The sequence below is a fragment of the Motacilla alba genome, chromosome 3 (assembly GCF_015832195.1).
Source record: "Motacilla alba alba isolate MOTALB_02 chromosome 3, Motacilla_alba_V1.0_pri, whole genome shotgun sequence".
Lineage (NCBI taxonomy): Eukaryota > Metazoa > Chordata > Aves > Passeriformes > Motacillidae > Motacilla > Motacilla alba.
In genome coordinates, this window is record NC_052018.1 from 86,663,412 (window position 1) to 86,669,769 (window position 6,358).

Here is a 6,358-nt window from a genome sequence, read left to right on the forward strand (position 1 = left end):
CAGTAAAAATTTTTATGCTAGATACCAAAAACCTATCAGAAATATAAAGTTTTAGTAACATAAACCCTCAGATTTGCTACATCTCTTTATACTTGTAGAGGAGGTCCTCTTGATGTTACCATTTTTGTCAGGATTAAGGTTCAGCCAACAGTTTTCATCTAATGAAAACACCTGCCATTCTGGCCTGCTACTAGGGCAAAGAACTTACAACTGGCTGGAGGGAAATAATCAACTGCTTTTTTTCATTTCAAAGATCTGATGATAGGATGGAGGAAAAGAAAGGAAATAGGCTGCTACGTGCTATAAACAAGAAGAAAAATTTCTAATACTAGCAGAGCTAGGCTGTGGAAAGAGCTCAGCAGGATGGAGACTGTGCAGCTGGTGGTTATCATGCCCAGGCTTCACCAACCTGACCCACACAGCTGTAGGACATACTTTGATTTTGTGAGGAAGTATTGATGTAAGGGACCAGCTCTGAGTCCTCAAAGCATGATGGAACTTGCTGTGGCTTTTCTGTACAAATGTGTTTGGCATCTGAAGAGCTCTGTCAGTAAGACTGCGAAGGATATGAGAAAGCCATGGACTGTTGTGGGTACTCCAAACTATGAGGCTGCAATGAGCCTATTGGAAGAAATCAGATCACCTCCTTTCTCAGGGTGTGAGCACACCCTTGAATGAAAGCAATTCCCTGGGGAAATTTCTGGGCAACCCCCTCTTTCATAAGGCAGTTAATTTTCCTGATGGAGGGCAATGATCTGTGCCTTGTAGGAGGACAAGGGGATGCTGTGAGGAAACACCACTTGGAAGAAGGTGATCAGAGGCTGGAAACTGAGCTGGCTGCTACCTCCCACATTGGCTTGCTTTCATCTTTCAGTGTTTATTTCCCAGGCATGCCGCCAGCCCAGGGTGTGTGCTGCCAACAATGCAGTGCTGCGGGGCATGCTGTGCACAGTGCCCTCAGTCTGCCACTCCTGGGTGACACTGCCCACTTTCTGTGCTATGGGCCACCGTGGTTGCTTCACCAGCCCCGAGCTGCCACATTAACCACGTTTCCTTAGCCCAAATCTGCTGGATTGCTGCTGCTCCGTGTTGCTGCTCCTGGCTGATCCTACTTCTGTGTTGCAAATTGTCTGACCCTGGCAACCTCTGCAGCTCTGGCCCCAAGCACTCTCTCCCACTCCCTTGTCCAGAGTTTATCCTCTCTTCAGCCTAGAGCAATTCTGAGAAAGCAAATGCAGGCATAGACCTTAAATAAAACTTTTTCATTCCAGATGGAACTTAATAAGTTTGATGAAGTTAGTCAACGTACATGTTCTCCCCTCACTCCTAACAGCATCAGCCACGTACCAAACCTCAGTGTCAGGGGCTGTAAAACTGAACTGGAGTTCTGCAAGGCAAAAGTGCACTTTTCAATTCTGGCTGATGTGGCAAGCAGCCTTCTCTGCAGACCCATCATCTGTGCCCAGAAATCTGTGTGTCTGTGGAACTGAGGTGCAGCTACAGTGGCAGGAATTTCCTGTGCTAGTGTGCTTTTTCTAGGCCATGGTGACACACCAAGCCAGAGGATTGCCCATGGGAATCAGGGCAGTCATCATTAGTATGAGTACTCAATGCTGCCTCCTTACTTCCAGTCTTTTTCCATTTGGAGTGAGATAAGCATTACTCTCTCCTTCAGCCAGGCAGAGAAGAATAATTAGTGATGGAAAACCTAATATTTTAGGGAAGGAGAGCAGGAGTAAAACAATAAGCACTTTCATTATCCTGCTGACGAAATCTTGGTGTCAGTGGATAAATCCTGCCAGCAAAGGATACCTTGAAGCAAAAGGCTGATAAGCACATACTAGATAAACCACAAGATTTGGCAAGAGGGACTTGCAATAGGGACAGAGACCTCTGCAAAGTCAGAGTGGACAATCCTGGGAAAGGTAGAGCAAGTGCAGGGTCTTGTCTAGTGTGTAATCTAACAAAAATAATCCCAACATGGCACAGCTTCAGGATTAAGAATGGAGGAACCCTCATCAGCAGGCCAGCCTGCTGGGCACCTTCACCTACCAGGTGCTGCCCTGCTTTTACTCTGACCTCTGGCAGCTTTGCTTGCATGTAAAATCAGTCACAGCGTGGTGATCTATTTGTTCACAAGCAGACTCGCGTTAATTTTACAGGACCAGAAGTTCTATCTTGCCTAAATAAATAGAAGGCAAGGTTACACTTAAGAATGAAAGAACCTCAGGTATCAGAAGAAAAATAGATTTTTGAAATGTTGACCTGAACATCCAGCACACCTGCCCTTGCCAGGGACTGCCCTTCAAAGAAAAGGCAAGGCTGGTGAAGTGACTGGACCAAGCTGGACGATATAAGTCCAAGTATTTTTAATCTGGGCTAACTGAACACGACTAGAAATAGAGGGGCATAAAATAAGGATACCCCAGTGTAATCACTGTGTGGAGGAAGAGCTCAGAAGGGGCTGGTTACTTGCTTTCCAGTCCTGTGCTTCCCTCTGTCTCCTCTACTGCAGCTGAGCTGAAGAAAAGACCTAGAAGCCTTTCTAATTTTTTTGGAAGCTGAGTCATTTGGGTGGATGAAATAAGAACATCTATGATGCTCCTTTCTCCATTGTTCTGAACTTTGAATAAGCATCAACATCAAGGCTGAAACATCAACTTTCTGATTTGTTTGCAGGTTCTCCACTTTGCATAGGTGTTAATAGTGACTCCTCCTGCCAGAAAAAGGACAGCCAGGCTTCAGGACAGCTTCAGGCAGGCACAACACATGCAGTGACATTCAAAAGTACTCTGACATGTCCAAGCACCACCCAAGACTGTAGTATGCATTCTTCATCTTTCTTTTACTGAGTAATACAAAGCAACTGCTAGAACCGGTCCCTAGCCTACCCTCTTTTGCTTGTTTGTTTGTTCATTAAGTAACTTCCAACCATCCCAAGAGTTGAGAAGTCTGTTCTTGCAGGTACAAGGAAGGTATAATTTTAAAATATTTTCCTTTGAAATGGATTTATTTGTGATCTAATTTGGTGTTCTGTTACTCATTCATGAGTTGGCATACTTTTGTCACCAGTAAACAGTATCTACCATGGTCTTAAAATGGCAGGGTCTGAAGGTTCTGAGAGGGAGCTCAACCATTTGCAGAAAATCACTGCTTAGCATTTTCTGAAAACCAGGCCCATCTTCAAGGTATTTCAAACTGAATACATAAAAGAAAAGAAACCTCAAATCATTAGTTACTTTTGAAAATTTTAGCCGGGAACATTTTTTTTTTTAGTGCTGGTTGTGGAATCATTAATTATCATTGCACAGAATGTAATAACAAAGCAGAGCTCCCCGATGGATGAAAGCAAACCACTTCTCTTCCAGCTTTTCTTTTTTTTTTTTTTTTTTACAGCAATAATAAAACATATTATTATGCACTTCCAACCATGAATGTTCTCCAAAGAAATTTGATATTAAACTCCAAATCATCTGACTGGATGAGTTTTTACAGATTGTTACAGCAGAGCAAGCCAGGAATGTTATTAGAGTGCTTGAGGCTGTTTCACGGAAAACGAGGAACAATTAAAAATTTAAAGAGTCCCAAAATTCCTTTTCTCAAAGGGGATTTGTGGTACTGCTGAAATTAGAGCCATTCCTATTCAAACAGCTGTATTCCCGAGGAGACCTTCGTTTGTGCCTGTTTAGTCTGAAGGATCTGGTTTATTTCACCAGGGCAGAATACTAATGTGAGCTGGTGGTTCTGTTCTCTGCACTTGTTTCGTTTTCCTTCCTTTCTTCAGCAGCAATGCATTTGCACAATTTTTCAGGCTACAGCAACAGTAGGAGGAGGTTGGGTTGAAGCCGAATTAACACCACCCAGATGCATGCCAGCCTTGTATTTTCAGTGCTTTGTCCCTCTGACTGTCCACTGTACTGCAGGATTGGCAGACCATGCCTTCCAGGATTCAACATGGAAGACTGTTTTTCAGTACTTACAAGAGAAGTTTTAATCTGCAGAAATCACCATTAGTTGGAGAGAGGTGAAGCAAAATTGCATGTGACACCTGACACCAGCATCAACAGGGCTGCGTTACACTGACCAAGGTTTTTTACTGAACAACCTACAGAATAGCTGTAAAAAAATCTCTTTGTTCTCCAGGTCACTTGATTGTCAGCATAATTTGAGTGTAAAAAATCAAAGCAGCTGGACAGTCCCCAAGAATATCTGTGCAGGTTATATTCTTCTGAGGCAATGCCTACCACGGGGTAGTTTGGGAGACATTTTGGTTGGTGGCTTCACTCCACCTGGAGATTTCTGCACTTGCAGCAAAGAAGTTTTGAACTTGTTCTGTGTTTTCAAAGCACTGAAGATCAGCAATATAGGATTTAGGATTTAGATATTTTACTTTCATAAAAATCTGATGATAATCAGTAATGGTTGGTGTTAGTGGCTATTAATGTGATTTCTGAAGGCAGCTAAACACTCCCAAGCACCTCAGTAAGGCCAGCAGAATTATGGTGATCCCCAGGTAGCCCAGGCTGTCTGAGGAGGAGTGAAGCAGGTTAGGTTGGAAATGAAAAGGGACAAAATTCAGGACAATAGGCAAATTGAAGAAATTGGGAAAGTTTTAGATGTGAATATTAACCCTAGAGGGGAATTAGATTGTCTTAAATGTGCTATATTTTGAAAATATTTCACGATTGCTTGGCTTATTTTTTAAATGAGGGGAAACTTTTATCATATGTTCAGCTAACTAAATAGTAGCTAATAACCTTCTCAAATAGTTTTTTAATCTTTGTCTTCTGGGTTAGAACAGAATATATTCATTAGCCTACCTACCTTGCCATTGGCACTAAGAGAGCATAGGTTTAGTTTAGGCAAGTTACCTGGTGATAGAGCCAGGTAAGACAACTTCTCCTTGGAAGGATCTCCTGCCTCACACACCCACACACCCACAGACCCAGAGTGGTTTGCCAATGTCACTCGCAATGCACTGAGCACAGCTGTCAAGCATAGTGCTCTTCCCAAGCCTGCAGAGCTGGGCAGTGATACACCTCCACTGGAGCTGGCCTTGCTCTTCCACCTCCGTGCCACCCTGTTCTGGTGTGGTGACAAAGAAAACAGTGAGCTTTGGGGCACTGTTGTTGTTTCCCACAGGCATACCACATTGTTTGGGATCTTTTCCAGATGCCATTTTGGACTTCACATGAGTTCTTGGGATTGACTTTGGTTAAGTCACCCCGGTTGCAAAATGGGAACAACAAACTGCATGTCTCATCAGACCTTCTCCAGGTAATTCTGAGAGTGCCACACTTCATTGCCAGCTACACAGACCATTCTTGCATCTGGGATGGAGCCTGCAGTGTCCATCAGGACCAACATGGACTCCAGAAACAAAGTCACAGACATGTCTGAGAAAGCAAGCAGCAAGTTATGGTTGTTTTCAAGCCTCTTCTGAGGTGAGAGGAGGCCTCAGGGAAACATCTCAAAGTGTGAAACCATGACCAGATTAAAGGAGATTTAAAGCACAGATTAAAAGGAGCCCTTATTAGAGAACACATTAGAAGAAGTAGGACAACCAGAACATTTTCTCAGGATGTGCTCAGAACCACACAGGAATCATTTCAAAGAGCAGTGGCTCATGATTGAAAGAGACAGTTTAAAGTGTTTTTGGAGATCATACGTCTCTCATCTTTACCACAGGTTTAGCCTTGCATAGGCAAAGAGTCCAATTCCAGCACAAGGGGCATCTCACTTATTATGATGCTATTTTAAATGTTGGCAATTTGAAGCAAGGATGCAATGCTAGATTTTTATGCTCTTAACCCTCTTCAGCATTTTTGGGATGAAAGCCCATTGAGTTAACCTCCACAGTGGCTGGGTGAGAGCACAGCTTATGGCCAAATACTACTGGTTCCAGTGCTTATTTACCTAAGTGACTGTATTGTCTCCAGTCAGGCAACTTCCATTGATAAAGACCATTCTTGTTGTAAAGGAACATACTAGTAGGGTTTTCTTTCATTTTGACTGACAAGTAAATGGACTTTTAGCTGGAAATATCCCTAAAGTATATGTAGCTGTATGACTAGAACAAGATTTACCTAAGAAACTCAAACATTCATATTGAACTTGCCTTAAAATTTAAATGTCAGAGTTTCCTATCTTTGAAATATCTAACTCCCACTGATTCCAGTGAAATAGATAATAATTACCCTTGAGGATTTGAACCTGGAGCATAACAGAAGGCAAAATATAACTCACAGAAATGCATAATAGAAAAATAATTATATTGTAAAAATAACTTGTAGTGCTATTGCAGTGAATACTCTGCACTTGGATATTTATTTTAAAGGAATTTCAAGATTTATAAATC